The sequence below is a fragment of the Pseudorasbora parva genome, chromosome 14, assembly GCF_024679245.1.
Source record: "Pseudorasbora parva isolate DD20220531a chromosome 14, ASM2467924v1, whole genome shotgun sequence".
In the NCBI taxonomy this organism is placed as follows: domain Eukaryota; kingdom Metazoa; phylum Chordata; class Actinopteri; order Cypriniformes; family Gobionidae; genus Pseudorasbora; species Pseudorasbora parva.
Window position 1 is genome coordinate 13138772 of NC_090185.1, and position 18052 is coordinate 13156823.

General features: G+C 36.8%; 1 long non-coding RNA gene across 1 annotated transcript; it reads right to left on the reverse strand.

Moving 5' to 3' along the window:
- Positions 1-1411: 1411 nt before the first annotated feature.
- Positions 1412-15484, reverse strand: LOC137040121 (uncharacterized). Its single transcript, XR_010897853.1, has 3 exons — positions 14987-15484; positions 1876-3896; positions 1412-1520 (listed from the first exon to the last, which is right to left on the reverse strand). It is a non-coding gene; the product is annotated as an uncharacterized lncRNA (long non-coding RNA).
- Between the last annotated feature and the right edge of the window lie 2568 nt (positions 15485-18052).

An 18052-nucleotide genomic window follows, 5' to 3' on the forward strand; every position in this document is an offset into this window, starting at 1 on the left:
TTTTATTTAACAGAAGTTCCCTTTCAAAGCCTACAGCGAACGGCCGGTTTGGACTACACCCCTGCACTTCCTTCAGGAATGACGTCACTAGAACCGTTTGTTGACTAACCCTGTCTGCACGCACGCTGGAATAAACGATTTTTGCCGTTGTTGTAAAAAAATAAAATAATTTAATGATACACAGAGTACTTACCCAACATGATCATCATTTCTGAGAGAAATTGTGATGGTGAATGCAGATACAAACAAGCTCTCCGTTTAAGATTTGAACAAATATATTCCAAGCCCCTTTGATGATGATTACGTTACTGTTGATCATCTGTCTGTCAACGTCTAAAGCCCGCCCTGATGATTTCATTGGTCCGAACAGTTTCTGTTCGGTGATAATTACCATAGACATCATATAGATAGACGCCCTATCGAGCGCTACTGCCTATTGGCACGGTCGAGCCGCGGAGCCACCATCTTGAACCGGTCGCCAGCTCCACTCAGTGTAACTTGTTTGCCAGGTGCAGTGAGCTGTCAGCGCATTTAATTAATCACATCTCACTGACTACCTAACCGATTTTAACGCGGGTTTTTTTGCTGCAAAGGTCATTAATGTAGCGATGATACAGGACACATGGTTCAGCGTATTTTAATATTCTTAAGCCATATTCGGATGGTAATTGTTTCTCGTGGGGTCGTAAGGTATTTTTCGGATGCATTTTAAAGATCTAAAGCCTACACTTTTATTACTAAAATGCTGGAAAGTATTTACAAGAATAATCTTTCATCACCGCTTAAAAGAGAAAGAGAAAAAAAACACTTAAACATTTGAAATGAGCCGTTATTTCCGCTCATTTTTAAAATTACTTTTTTTTTTTTAAACAAGACATTTAAATAAAATAATAATGTCTTAATATTAAATATGATTTTTTTTAATTCTTTTTATTCCAAGCATATGACATTTTTACAGCAGACAATCATTTGAATTACCACGTGAGCAGTGTTTCCCAGGTGCGGAGGATCACTCGCTCCTCCACCGGGAATAAATCGCCATCCGAATAGACTAGTTTTATCACTGAGGTGGCATGCAAATGTATTTTACAGACATCCACATGAGAAACAATTACCGTCCGAATAGGGCTATAGTGGGATTAACAGTTACATAATATTCTGATATAAGATATAAAGTGTCCAGACGTCCAAAATCAAAATATGTGATATACGGGGATTTATAAAACCACACAATATATATATGATAAAGAAGCAGAAACAGAGAGTTGAAGTAAAATAAGATATTTTAATAAGTTGAAACAATTTATAATGATTTGTGACACAATCTCTCTCTCTCTCTCTCTCTCTCTCTCTCTCTCTCTCTCTCTCTCTCTCTCTCTCTCTCTCTCTCTCTCTCTCTCTCTCACACACACACACACACACACACACACACACACACACACACACACACTAAATATATAATATTCTGATAAAGTTCCGGCATCAGCCTTTGTGATTGGGATTGTTCTGTTCGCCTTCATCTGCAACACAACGACGGTTATTATGCCCGGTCAGCAATGCATGTATTAACTTCAGATTGGATTGTGTTGGTACTAATAGGCACATAATGTTCCCAAACGCTAAAAGTAAGTTTCGTGCATCTAACAAGTGCTTTCTAACATCTTTTTGATCTGAATAGTAACTTAAGTTATGTGGAAAACACTTGAGTTGAGGGAGATACATAGCTTAGCTAACATTAGCTAGCTACGATTTCAGTACAGTACTATCAAAGATCCTTGCACCTTCTCAATTATCTGGATTTAAGGACAAAATACAACCAATATAACAATGGCAAAGTTAAATCTTACTTGTGAAAAGTAATCCCGCGAGCCCTACCTGCGATGGTTCGCCGATTAGAACAGGAAAATGCTGCACAGTGCTCTGGCATCTTAAAGGGGTACTTCAGCGCTGGGAAGATGAATCTGTATTTAAACTGGGTCATCAATGCAGTAGAAATGTGAAATTATTTTTGAGTTTGGTGCCTTCTAGACTGAGAAAAGACAGAAAATGTATTTTTGTCCCATGGGGATGAAAGACTACAATTCCCAGAATGCTTCGCTGCCCTGTGAGGCAATTCCCAATGCCATAAACTTGATTACAGTGACTGAGTTAGAGAAGACACTACAATTAAAAACTGAACGTGTCTGTTCAATATAATGAGTGAGTCACCGCGCGAGTCTCACAGCACTGAGCACTAACTGCAGGAGTGATGAGAGCTGAGGTAATCGCGACTACACTCGTCTGGCGCCTTTCAGTTCATGCCTTTACAAGCTTAACTTTCATAGAAATTAATTTGAGAAGTTAAAAGGCTTACATTGCACACCATAGCTCCGTTTAAATGAGTGCCTGTAGCTGAGCTGAGCTGAGCTCTCCCTGCAAGCTGAGTGTTATCTCCATCCCCCATGCGCGGTTTCAAAACATGCGGAAATGGCTCCCTCTGCTGGCTGTAGTCTTTAGCCTCTGGGCAAACATTCCTCCTATGATGCAAAAATAGTCAATTTGCATCGTAGGAGGAATTTTTCCAGAAATAAAATGCATAAATCTCTTGTCTCAGGGAGATATGAGGGGGGAAAGCACAATCATTTGAATATACTCCAGGGTTTCTATTGATACAAAGCCATATGCTAATCGCTGAAGTAACCCTTTAACTGCTGCTATGCAACGAAACTAGGAGTACGACCGGTTTAAAATGGCCGCCGCAAATCTCGGCGCCCAGCAGCCAATAGGGCGTCTACCTATATGATGTCTATGATAATTACTCCTGTATGGAGCGAGGCCAGACCGAACTGCCCGACCTAAATTTTTTGTGGGCGGGGCTAAGTTCGGCTGGCATCTGGCAGGCTAGTCAGTGGCATTTGCAAATCTCTCTCTCTCTCTCTCTCTCTCTCTCTACACACACAAATACTTTAAAAACAATTTTACACAAAGAGGATTATGTCTGCATCAATATGCTATACTAACACATAACATTCTGTTTTGTTTCAGAGCATGCATGGAAAGAACCAGAGACATGACTGCACTGGTATGAACTGTTTTGCTCAGCATACTGCAATGAACAACAAACTACAGCATGGGAGTGCCCTCTAGTGGCCATCAGGTATTATAACCAACTCAAATAGATTACAAGGATCACACGCGCAAACAAATTATTTACAAGATTATTATTAAATAAACAATAATGATCCATTACAGAAATATAACACAAATGTCTACGGGTTTAAACAATAAAGGGAAAAATAATAATTCAAAAAGTGAGTAATGTTGATAAAGGAGAAATAAACTAGAAACAAAGTGGAGCAAAATGACTCCTCTGGAGGTGGTCCCCCAGAAGATGCACTGAAGAGCAAGTGAGTACAAGTTTTATACTCTCTGCCAATAAATCAATCAACCAACATAAATGTCTGCAGCCAATCACACACTCAGTCAGAGAACAACAGGAGACAGGGTCGTAACAATATATGGACTATATGCATTATCATGCGTACTATTGTTATTGATAGCCTTGAGATACTCACCACTGACGGTTACGTTATATATCTTTATCGTAGTCTTTTGTCTAGAGATGCTGAGTTTATATTGTCCTGAGTGTCTGAGTCTGGTGTTCCTGATGGTCAGAGATCCAGTCTTTTGGTCCACCTGTAATCTGTCTCTGAATCTCTCATCATCGGTGAGAAAAACTGAGGTCAAGTCATCCTTTCTCATTATTTGAGATATGAGAAAGTGTTTAGCTCCAAACAGCCACAGAATGGTATCATCGTTCAGTATTTCAGTAAGATTAGTGGCCATATTAACAGAACCTCCCTCCATCACTGACACTGACTTAAATTCAGTTTCATCTGTCTCTGAATTAGACACACCTGGAGAACAAACAGAAACAGTTTGTGTTAAAAAAAAAAAAGTGTAACAGATTCAATGAAATCGTTGTGTGAGCTCCTGAACAGACAAAACAGATTACATGTGTGCGTAAAATGTATCCTAAAAGCATTTTAACCAACTACAAACACAAATTCCACTCTATATGTAACGACAGAACTACATTTCCTAAGCTATTAACTGATTAAACGGTATATTAGAAATATATGTAAATATATGTAAATATATTGAGGCATTAACATCATATCATGAAAAATGTGACAATATATTTATGCATATATAATATTTGTAATATTAATTTGATATTCAGTAATACAGTTTATAACATAGATGTGCATGTAATATAAGTTGTGGTACTGAATTTAATATTAAACATATATATTTCAGGTAGTATATATATATATACACACACGTATAGAAATATATAATATAATATTTCTTATATTCTAAAATTATTTATATGATATGTTTCATATACATTTTATATATAGCTAGTTAACACCTGCAAGTACAGAAGTATTTAGCACTTTAAATATGGACATTTTTCTTGCACAAACGCATCAATTGGCTTCAGAAGGTCTTTATTATTCCCCCGGAGCCGAGTGGACCTAGCCTAGAAATGTAGATGCACCCTAGCGGCAGCAAATCTAATCTGCCGCGAGTGTTGTCTAGCAACTCTCAATACATTTCTGAGCTGTAAAAGCCAAACTCTGGTCGGGCCAATCACATCGTGTATAGAGTCGGCAGGCGGGGCCTAACATAATGACAGCAGAGTTGTGATTGCGTGCTTCTAGTAAACACAGAAACTGGCGAATCAGCTTTGACCCCGACTCTGGAAGACTTGGAGTTAAGCTTTTCTCTGAGAAAAGAACAAAGATCGGCACTGAAGTCATTCTTAAAAAGGGAAGATGTGTTCGGAGTTTTGCTCGGACCTCAGACCCACCCTGATCGAGCTCAAGCTGTTGTCGTCATAAGCCCTATTCGCACGGGATTAGTATTAACTAGGCATCTCTGTTACCCCTTTTCCACCAAGGCAGTGCTGGTGCTGGTTCGGAGCCAGAGCCTAGTTTCAAATCGGTTCTTTGCGTTTCCACACTCAAAGCATCGCGTTCATGGATCGATTCGTCGAGACTGTTTTCCAAGATGGCGCCTGCCTGTAAACGCGTAATGTACTGACTTTATAAAGTATCTTCTTATTAAACTGTTTGCACACTTACAAAGTTCTCAATGCTTCGGTTTGCCTGTAGGGACCCTCATTATGCTACTGTGTTAGTGTGAGGATATTTTGAGCCTTGTTAGTGGTATTAACTAGCAATTTAATTTCACTTATCCTATGCCCCAGACACAGTGTAATAAGCTAATCTGTTTTTAGTGATAAAACTCTTTACATTCGATTTCATGAAACCGCATCCCAGAGAACGATGTACTCGGTAGTACTGGAGTACATCGTAGGTTCATTACCTAGGTTCATTTTTCACCGGAGTTGTCCTTTACGTAGCACCAAAACATTGCTGGGCTAGAAGTAAGAACCGATTAGGTCAGGCGCTGGGGGCGGGGTCAACAAGATGAACACAAACTTGAGATCTGGCATTTTTTAAATAGCAGCTAATAGAGCTAATAGAGCTAATAGATGCTGCTCGTTTGTAATTTACCATTTCAACTTAAGTGGTGAAGAGGACGTTAGCTAGAAGGATCGAGTGCGCGATCTGTAAGCAACTTAACTAACATTGTTAACTCCTGAGTTATGGTTTGTTGATGAAAATAGCCTATAGGCTAAATTATAATTCTAATCGACAAAAGGGATTGCCATTTATGGGGATACGACTGTATTTTGTAGATTTGTATGACAACACTGGCAGGAAATAATGTTAACTTTGACATTTGTCATACTGATGTATACTACTTGGAGTTTCCTATTGTTACTGTACTAGCATATTGCGTTGGATCTAGACAACACAGGGGATATTATCGTAATGTTGTCTCACTAAGAAACTTCCAGTTTAATCAAAAATAGTTTTGTCAGTCAATAAGTGGTTAAAATCACTACTTACTGCTCAAGGGAATATAGTTTGAATTGCCGTTTCTCCAGTATCAGACGCTAAGTGAAGCCTACTATTGTCCAGGTTAGAAAAACTGTCCGTAGTGAAATGGGCCAAGCAAACGAACAACTTTGAATTAAATTGTTGCGGTATCCGGTTATAGATAAACATGCCTGTTGACAGTTATGTTCTGTGGGAAGGGTATGAAAAGTCCCCATGTCCCCTGCACAGCCTGGAACATGACTATTTCCATATCTATATCTATATCCATATCTATTTCCATGATCTGCCATTTTTGCAATCGTCGCGTGGCGCATGCGCCGGCGTATATATTAATGATCCCCAGCGATTGCGTCACAGGTAGCATTATGTCGAGAATCGCCTGTTTTTCCGTGGTGTTTTTCACAAACAAGATTTGTATATGAAGGAGTAAATAATGGTGTTTGAGACTCACTGTATGTGATGATGTTAATTCAATTTTTCATTCTAGGGCACCTTTAAAAAAAAAAAAACTTGTACACATTCCTAGTGTATTGTATAATATATAATAAATATATATATATAAAGATTCACATTGGCAGCTCAGAGTGTGAAATTGAATGAATAAATGTAAAAATGAAACACTGAATAGACTTCACTATAAAATATACATTAATTCTTTGCTACTGTATTAGTTTTTCAGTCAAAAGCAGAGTGATTCTCTCTTTTGTTGTTGTATTAACATTAAAGGGATAGTTCACTCAAAAATGAAAACTCTGTCATCTAGAAATTAAAGGTAAGGTAGGTAGGAATGATCTAAAACACTTTTGTCCAAATTTGTTTAAACTTTCTTTATATGTCAATACATAATTAAAAAGTAAGTACTCTGAAAAAGAGAGTATAAAAATCAAGTAACTCTAGACTGTTTAATCTGCAATAAACACCGCTCATTATTTTCGTTCGGGATGAAACAAATGATTATCTTGGGCGACTGTCACGCTCTCTCGCTACCATGGCGACCACCGCTTTCGTTACAGGATCTGCCCACACATGCGCGCACCCCTAAGAAGAGCAAAGGCATTCAAAATGCACAGTGCCGGGTTTTGCAGTCAGCGAAGGCAAAGAATGCAAAAAAAGGAAGACAGCAGGCCTACATGTAAAGGCAATGCACAAGAAGTCTTTGGATAAACAAAGAAATCAAACGCGAGTAAATATCGGCGTGGCTTTTCAACGATGGCGAGAACTGAGGGACCTCAAGGGGCAGAAAAACGATTAATTGCTGGCTGTATTTCTGCTGGACAGGTAATCTTTCATTTTGATTATAAATGTTTTCGGTTTATGTTTTCATGAAGCATGTATCAAGAGCACATGTAGCTGCCTAATATAGCATAACATTACTTAGCATAAAGTTACAATATTATACACTTAGCCATTAGTAAAGATGATAAATATTCAATATGCTTAGTTCAAGTAGATCACTATCATGTTGAATTGCGCAAAATTTAACTTTAGATAACAAAATGCATGTGTAAAAGCTAGTACACCGCATCCAGGAACTTTTTTTAGAACTAAGTTAGCTTTAGCTGCTACTAATCAACAATGCTTTCATCATGGAGACTCTTACGTGCAAAACACAGTATATGTTATGAATCTTACACGAAATTCATCTTCATCACGGTATAACAAATGATTGGCAACGATGGCGTTGACGGGACGGGACGGGACGAGTGAACGCTGGCACAACTTGTTGCCGCTGCTCGCCGTTAGTTCGCTGTAAGCTCACCTGCTCTGGTTTGTACCTCTTCTGCCGTCTTTACTGGCCATTGATGCTATTTCAAAATGACAATGTGGGCTGGTAGGACATACATTCTGCTCGTCTGTGTCTGGCTCTTCTTACTACCTGTTCACCTGCTAGTGACGGGTTTGCTTCAATATTCGGCCAGTGATCTGCTTCGGCTGCGCTGTCATCTGCCTGGACCTGTGCCAGAAGCCCTACACCTTCATCCGGACATCGCCTTCCAGCCTCGCCCGAGATATATCCACAGAGGATCCCGCCGGAACTTCCACCACAACAAATCAACAATAATAAAATCCATCTGGTCCAGCTTTCGTCGCCCTCAACGTTCCACGAACCGGGCTGTCGACCACAGCGTGTTAGCCCGCCTAGCTCGGTCGGCTAGCACCACCACCAGCTGTGACAACGCCACACTCAACTTTGCTCTGCTCAACATCCGTTCACTGACAGACAAGGAACATCTTATCCAGGACCTCATCTCCGATAGTAAGCTAGACTTTCTTTGTTTAACTGAGACATGGCAACAGCCAAATGACTTTACACAACTGAATGAATCCACTCCTAGTGGGTTTGTTTACATTTGTCAACCCCGTGGCTCTGGCCGGGGAGGAGGTCTCGCGATAATTTATCGCGAGAAGTGGAAAGTCTCGCCGGTCACTGTTCCTGTTTTTAGCTCGTTTGAATCTGCTGTCTGCACGTTATCTGGCCCCACTCCAACCATCATCGCTACTGTCTACCGCCCCCCCCAAATCAAACAGTGAATTTTTAAATGACTTTGCTGCTTTTCTTACTCATTTATCCTCTCTCTCATCAAACATAATACTGCTGGGTGATTTTAATATCCACATGGACAATATCAATCTGCCTCTTACTAAAGACTTTTCCTCCATCTTAGAGAGCTTTGAATGCGAGCAATATATTACTTTTCCGACACACTCAAAAGGACATACCCTGGACTTAATCTGTTGTTCTGGTATTACTCCTTCTGACTTAACAGCTGCTGACCTTCCCATAACTGACCATTTTCTCATCTCATTCACTGTGAAACTCACTCTCTCTATCTCTAAAGTACCACGATTCATCTCATTCAGGAATATAAAGAATATCAACTCCACCATGCTCATTTCAAGTATTCACTCCTTCTGCTCCTCTAACACTTATAATTTATTCACCCCTGATGATCTGGTTGCTCACTACAACACTGGACTCCATAATATTCTTAATTCCCTTGCTCCATTAAAAACCAGATCTGTTTCATTTTCCGTCTCTGCCCCATGGTTCACCCCCGGCCTTCGTCTCATGAAAGCCAAAGGTCGGCAACTTGAACGTCTCTATAGGAAAACTGGTCTCACTATTCACAAAGAAATGTATAATAATCACATTTTATGTTATAAGGACTCCATTGCTAGTACCAAAACCCACTACTACTCCAGTATAATCATTGCTAATAAGGGAAACCTTAAATCATTATTTTCTCTACTTAATAAGTCCACTCAACCTCAGGACTTTCTCCCCTCTCACTTTTATACAATCAATTTTTGCAATTCCATTATGTCATATTTCACTGACAAAATCAAAAATATTCACCAGAACCTTGGATTTATCCCTCACCTCAGCAATTCAGCTGACTGTGACCCATCCATACACTTATTTTCTTCTTTCCACCTCCCAACTATCTCTGAAATCACAGAACTAGTTAGAACATCCAAGGCAACTACTTGTCAACTTGACCCATTTCCCACACATCTTGTTAAAGCCTGTCTTCCGTTGCTGGTTCCTCACATTTCAGATATCATCCACTCCTCTCTCACCACTGGAACTGTTCCTATATCATTTAAAACTGCTGTCATTACTCCAATTTTAAAAAAGCATGGTGCCAACCCATCCAATTTCAACAACTTCCGTCCTATATCAAATTTACCATTCATTTAAAAAATTCTTGAAAAAACAGTAGCCTCTCAAATTCATTTCCACCTATCCGATAATAACCTTTATGAACAGTTCCAGTCTGGTTTTCGCCCACTTCACAGCACTGAAACAGCACTAATTAAAATCACCAATGATCTCCTTATGGCAGCTGATTCTGGACTCCTTACCATTCTCATTCTCCTCGACCTGAGTTCAGCTTTTGATACCATCTGTCACACTATCCTCCTCAATAGGTTAGCTTCTATTGGCATCACCCAGACTCCGTTAAACTGGTTTACATCCTATCTATCTGGCCGCACTCAGTTTGTTCAATTAAAGTCTTTTAAATCCAGTCCCTCCATTGTCACTTCAGGTGTTCCCCAGGGCTCTGTCCTGGGGCCCTTACTTTTCATAATTTATCTCCTTCCCCTGGGGAATATTTTTCGCAAATTTAATATGCAATTCCACTGTTATGTGACGGAAAAACCGTCACATGTTTTTCAGTTATTCTTTCTTATCTACTTATTTATATTTTATTTTTATCTTACTGTTTTTTAAATGTATTATTGTATCGTTGTACGGTGTCCTTGAGTGCCGAGAAAGGCGCCTTTAAATAAAATGTATTATTCTTATTATTATTAACTGATGTTATTGGGGAAAAAATGTATCAATGCTACCCGTTTTTAGCTTTGGCTTATAAATAAAATTCTATTTTTAAAAATAAAATAAATTCTAGCTTGATAGTGAGTACTAAAAGACATCTTATTTGTTTATATTCATACTGATAAAGTTAGATTTTTTTTTACATGTGATTCTGACATGATGTGACTACATGCACTCCGCTCCTCTCAGGTCAATAATGCGTCTTCCAGCTGAGCGGTCGGTGTAGCGCGTTCATGTATTTTGGGGGCGTGGCTTTGGAAAGAGCCCAGAAGGGAGAAGGTAGAGTGAATGGAAATAATGAGCTGTCTTTAAAACAGTCATGAGAGGTCTACAGACACTCAAATTTTATACTTTCTTTTTTAGAGTACTTACATTTTAATTATGTATTGATATATAAAGAACATTTAAACAAATTTGGAAAATAAGTTTTTTAGCTAATTCTTAACACCACTACCTTTCATACAGGTTTGGAAGTGAGTGAGTAAATAATAACATCATTTTAGAGGTTAACTGTCCCTTTAAGGACCGCATGTTCACTAGGCTGCCCTGCTGTCCATTTAAGACCTGTGTGCGTCTAATATATAGACATGCGATTTTACTTTCACTTTAGACATAACCGACTGTGTGTTTATATAAACCTTGTTTGCATTTGACAGTATTAATGCAGTAAAATGACTACTTAGTAATCACGTTTGGCAGGCGTTTAGTGCGCGTGCTCAACCATGCATAAGCACGTGAATGAAATGTTTAACCGGCAAGGCTTTAAAATGCATGTACATAATGAACTTTCGTGATTGGAATAACTATAGTGTTCTGTGAGTATAACTCTAACGTGTGATGTGAATGTATGTTGCATTGTTCAGTATATTGGGATGGTGGCAAATGATAGAATTTGTAGAAAAAGTATTAATTAAATGCAAAACCGTAATTCACAAGCGCGTATTGAACCGTGAATGCCGTACTGAACGGTTCAATATTATATTGAGAATTGTGGCATCCCTAATATAATGGTATTTTAAAAACTTTGAAGTGTCAAAAGGTCATTCAATTTAACCGTCCAAAGGCCAATACAGCCATTTCAATTGTGATTAAAATATCTTAAAGTTATAAATGTATATATTTTTTTATTCTGGCATGATTTTATAACATCATATATCAACATGGTATACATATTTTGCATAGACGTCGTTGTTTTGTTATGAGAAAGAATGTCCGGAAAAATGAGAGTCATTCAGAGTAACCAATATAAAGACACCATTTTGGATCAAGTCATGTGGTCAATATAATGTGACATAATTCAGACACCTGCAAAGGACCACACGGTCATGAAGTAAAGTAAGTAACTTTCTATAAACTATTTGAAAAATTCATGTTTTCACTTGCTCATATGCATGTCCCGAAAAATCAGTCTGTAAATCAGTAAAACCGCTTTAAGATATGGAAAATGTTTTAATATTTAATAAACTTGTACAAAATATAAGATTTTTGATTGTTCTTTTGCTAGCTGGCTAACTAGCTAGCCATCTAGATATCAGCCTGTTAGTACAAAATGTCATACGGTATAACTAAAAGTATAATTGTTTGTCATATTCGTACAAATATGAAATAAATAAATACCACATTTTATTAAAAACAAATGTGCAGAATATATTCTTGCATTATTTTGACTGAATTCTACCTTAGCAGATGCCTTTATCAAATACGGTGAATGTTTAATCTATCAACAAGCTCTGTGTCACCTTCGTTGCTCTGGTTGGTTGTAGCGCTATCCTATCGCGTGCAGAGGGAGTTTGAAAGACAACCGTTTATCCCGCCCCTCGGATTGAGCTGTCAATGGTGAGTTTCCAGACCAAACATCTTGATGTGAGTCTGGCTTGTCAGGCTACGACTCTCCAATAATTACTTAAATTAAATTGAATGTGGAGGATCTGAATTGTGATGATGATTGACAGGGCAGGATACATAACTAAGTCTCAGAGCTGTCCGTTAAAGATGACAAAGTAGTATGTCCCCCAAAGCTTGCATACTCTTCTTCTACACACTCAAAAGTATGTACTTTTTCTTTACAAAAAGGACTAGGCTACATACTTTTAGGACGTAGTATAAGTAGGCCCTGACAGTGGCCCCTCCAGGGCCGAGTTTGGAGACTCCTGCTTTATATCATTCATACTGAGCAAGTGCCTTTGGAGTATCAACATTGGCAGCTGTCAAGCTACTCTCTAGCAACCGTTTGGCAAGACCCACGTCCCTCGTTTCCGTTTGTCTACTGTTGGCGGAAGGTCATTTAGTATAAATGCTCCTCAATTATGTAATTTGCTGCCTCTTACACCACGAAACATCTCATCTGTGGGTGCATTTAAGTCCCAGTTAAAAACATATCTATTTAACAAGCATTTCGGATAATGCAATTATATGTAGTATGTGATGTGTATAGATGTTAGTGTTTGAATGTACTGTAATTGTGAAATGTAAAGCGACCTTGAGCTACGGAAAAGTGATATAATATATATATATATATATATATATATATATATATATATATATATATATATATATATATATAAACTTCTTCTTTTTCTATATCAATTAAATGCTTCAATGTTTTAATTACTTCAATATCATTGAGTTTTATAACTATTTCCATTCCAATTTAATGTTTGAAGTACTTTTTCACAGTAAGATTTAGGGATGCACGATATTATCGGCACGACATCGGAATCGGCCGATAAACGCTTAAAATATAAAAATCGGCATCGGTCGATATGAAAACATTATGCCGATATGCCTTGCCGATATGATAACATGTTGATATGTGCCTGCAATAACTCACGTGTGCAAGGAGTGCTACAGCGATAAGACCATGTCAGCACTGCAGTCATTCTTCAAGTGAAAACAAGAAAATATATTGCATGTACAGTGATTTATATTGACTGTTTTTAAATGCTGCCTTGAATTTCTGAATGCACGTACAGAAGGACGTGACCGTCAGCAGCAGATTTGCCACGTTTTCAAAACAAAACTAGCCCAAAACAAGCCCAATCGCGTCTCCCCAGTCCCACTCTCTAGCACGTGCGGCAGCCTCCACAGCAGCAGAAGCTCCTCCAGGTCCTAGTGCCCTCCCGCTAGACCGCTATATATTTATACATGTAGTGGGGGCACTGTTGTTACACTAATACAATGAAAAGTAGAATACACAAATAAATTGAAGTTACTTCTTGTTCTGAATAAACAAATCAGTAATGATGTCATAAATCACAAGCATGACACTTGTAAATTAAATACTTGTATATACAGTGTATTAATCTGTAATAAAATTTTACGAAATGGATGATGAAAAATAATCCAAGGAGCTCTACAATAATTGTAGAATTAAAAGACAGCATCAATGGATGTCATGCCACCCCCACTTCATGTGCACAAACGTTAAATCCAAAAATACAATATTTAGGTTACAGCTGCATCTGGGGTGAAAAATTACTGACTTTATTATTGTTATTTTCAGAGCTTTTAATATACTCTTATCATAAAAAGAACTTTATTAACATTTATTTATCTTCAACAAGAATCCTTTTAGTAAGGATACCTCAGAAATCTGAAACCAGAATGAAAAAATATATTTTTTGCTCAAAATGGTGTTGTTTCCAAACAAAGGGAAAAAATAAACATATATCGGCATCGGTATCGGCATCGGCCAAAATGAGCTGAAAAATATCGGCATATCGGATATCGGCAAAAATCCAATATCGTGCATCCCTAGTAAGATTATATTACTAATAAAATGTTTTTGCTATTTGTGTCTGTGTATTGTCTTAGTTATTCATAATGCCAAGGGCATAATTATCCGGTATAACCAGCCTTGGTCATCCGGTAAAACCAATATGGTAAATATTTACATTAAATAATATTGTTTTTAATAACTACAAATAAGGAACTACAATAATACAAATATAAAGCAGATTAGGCTTTTTTTCTACATTTTCCCTTTTCTCATTTTCCTGTGCAATATTTTACTTGAATATGTAGGAGGGTTTAGAGTAGTTAAATACAATCATTACATTTATGAGATCAGTGATAATATTTTTTTTTATATTTCTTCCATGTTACACACTATATACTATCAACATCAACTATCAATGACAAATCAGGTTTGTTCATGAATAATTATCTGCAAATGAATAATTTTAATATGTTTATGGTTAAACCAAATGGCTTTGTGACAATTTTTCTTAATTTCTTATAAAAAATGACAAAATCTGTGTAAATTGATTGTGATAAAACACAATCTCATTGTAAACACTTAGTAAAAATAAAAATAAAAAAAAGGTTTCCAAATTATTTACCCTTTTAAAAACCTTATTCGACCCGAATATTACCTGTAATGCTAATATCTTAACTTTTAATAATCTATAACTTTTAATATCAATACATAGCCATACATGGTCAATGTATATTGCAGTAGTTTAAGTAGCCTTTCTCGCATTGCGTTTTGCATCTTGTCTCAGGACAGAAACACTCAAGAAGAATAGGATTTTATTGCAGTATGTTATGTGGATTTATTGCTCAACTGCCTATAAGTACGATTTTTTTGTTTTTGTTTACCAAACTTAACGATGAATTTGCACTGTTTAACAATCATTTAACGTACGAATAGCATCGTCTACAAACAGAAAGGAAGACTTTCAAAACTTACCGTAGATTAATAATGAAAATACGAAAAGTGATAGCATGTTCCGGATGTTTTTGTAGAGCTGTGGAGAATCTGGGTTCAGTAAAGTAGAATGGTTATTTTAGAATTTCGCTGTTTTCGTCATCCTGTTCTGCAACCGCACCCAAAAACAAAACCGACGAGACTTTACTTGGCTCGGTTATTTGAATACCCTACTCCGTCATCACAGCGAGTTTCGAGGTTGACATAACTTAACTGTAAAGAAGTAACGCTTGGGCTGCGTCCGAACCTACTGTCTATGGCCCGAACTCGAATACTTCCAGTAGCAGGGCCGTGCACAGGGGGGTGGCCCGGTGGCTAGAGCCACTGCCCCTTTGCCCTCATCGGCTAAGGTGCCCCTCTCCCTCACCCTCAGAGGATTTCCATAAAAGCATTCGGTGAATCGGTTCCGCTAAAAATCCACTAGTTCTCCGCTAATCCTTTCCGTGTTTTCCCGCTCGCTCCGCGCAGCATCGCTCAAAGTCTGCGGCTGTCTGCTCTCTGTGGAGACGGCTGTTCAAGAATGTCGTCCGATTAACAGGTATATTACAAACTACAATCCACAACGTTGAATTGTTTCAACAGTGCAAACATGGATTCAAAGCTCCAGCATGCCACTCCTGTAAAATAGATTTCCGATTATAATCAATTTTACGAGTTAATAGGCTACTATCTATAGCCTAACATACTTCATATTTATGATATTTTATTTAGACCATATTTATCGTATACACAATTTAAAAAAACGTAATACAGGCTATTATAAATATACATGAGTTGTATACAATAGGGCTAAACACACAGAAAAATAGGGTGTCAAAATTGCACCTTTAGGGGTACAACAGCTTGTCGCTGGGGCAGTAGGCCTACCCTTAAAAGGACAACTTTGTACCTTTTTTACTCCTAAAAAGTGCATATTAGTACCTTTTGAGTACAAATGCGTACCTTAAGGTACTACTATGAACCTTTTTGTGGTAAAAATGGTACAAAGTTGTCCTTTTAAGGGTACTGCCCCAGCAACAAGCTGTTGTACCCCTAAAGGTGCAATTTTGACACCCTATTTTTCTGTGTGAAGCACACCCTAAGAAAAATGTGCTCATTTTTCAAAAAAGTCCATACTTGTGCAAAAAAGCAACGTTCGCAGTATTTTCTGTTAACATTGAATGAATGAGATTCCATAATAATTTTATAAAGTGTTGTAACAACTAAATATATGTGTATTATATGATTATTATCATATTTTTTATTATAAATATGATGTTGCCTCTAAGATGGACACCCAACTTAAGATATTTACCAGCTGAATCTTAACCATGTCATGTCAACAAATGGAAGTCAGTCAGCTGTTTATCATCATGTTAAATATGCTTTTACCCCAAATACCATACTTTTATATATTCTGTTATTAAAAATCTGTTGAGTATGATTTACATAAATCATAAACAAGACCTTTGTCTCAAAATATATTCAATTTTAGTTATTCTCATTTGCTACTTAAATCTCCAATAAAAAATTTAAATAGAAAAGATATCAAATTAGCCCAGAATCAACTTTTTGGAAGAATAATTAGAACAACAGAAATTGAATTAGCACTAAAGCCTAACAATTGTATTTACAGTATGATTGTAAAAGGTTTGTTATTCATTTTCTATATTAAGATGATACTCAATCCCCTTATAGTGCCCCTTTTTTTTGGTTTTGGCCACTGCCCCTCAAAATATCTGTGCACGGCCCTGCATAGTAGGACTATGCAGTAGATTTGGTACATAAATTCACACTCAGCCTAAGGTGTGCCAGTGGTTGGTGGGTATCACATCTAAGGACCACTGTAGCTCCGAGATCAATCTATCCATTAATTAATTTTGTTTCTAAAATATTTTGTTGGTTGCAAAACTCTGCTCTTTCCCTCACTTTCACCAGCAGAGGTCGTCGAGCTCTGACTTGAAAAGCTTTGAGTAATGAACGTTTAATTTCTAAACTGTGCTGAAAGCATCACTGCTTCAGAAAGCACTTCGCCATAACTACTACTACTGCACTGTACACGTCACAACCATAGACTGTAAAAAATATGGTCACAACCATTTTTTTTACAGTCTACAGTCACAACACCCTGTTGATGTTCTGCTCCTTCTTTTAGTTGTATGGCGTTTGGTTTATGACATTATGGTTTAGCATGTGTAGGCCTATACTCAGTAGTTTATCTGATGCGTCTTCATTAGAGAAAACACAGGTTTCTACTTTATCATTTCGGTGCCTTTATTTTGTGTGATTGTTATTTGCATTTGATATGTATTGCTACTGATTGTAATTAGAAATATTTGTCTACATTCTTAAAAAAATGCATCTTGCTTTCTGCTTAAATAATAAAGTAAAAGAAGTTACATTTAAAAATTACACTGTATATATCCAGCTAAAATATATTAGAGAGGTTTAATTTATATATTGATTATTCATGTGATTTTTGTTCAACAGAAAAATAATATATTATTCATATCTTTTGTGATTGTATTTACACAAAGATTTTTTGGGTGGACATTGAAAATTTCATTAGAAGGAAAACAAATGTTATATTTAAATTAAAGAATTTTGATATATGTATATATTATTCCAATGAACGTGATAATAATAATAATAATAATAATAATTTCACCTTTATTGTACAACTTTTTATTATTTTGGGAAAATTTCATATACACAAGAAGAAGTGGTCAGGATCCAAGTCACATTTTATTCATTTTCTTCAGGAGACTAAGGACTATTGCACCAGTTTATGAATTAACTCATAAAGTTATTATGAAGCAAGAAAGCAAGAAAGACTTGTAATATTCATAAAGAATATAATTATATATATATATATATATATATATATATATATATATATATATATATATATATATATATATATATATATATATAATTTTTTTAATTTATTTATTTTTTAATTTATTTTTCAAGGTTTGTATACTGTGGCATTTTTTTGTTTCATTGTTCTTTTTTCTTTTTTCTTTTGTTGTGTGTATTAATATATTTTCTTTGCTGTATTTTACATGT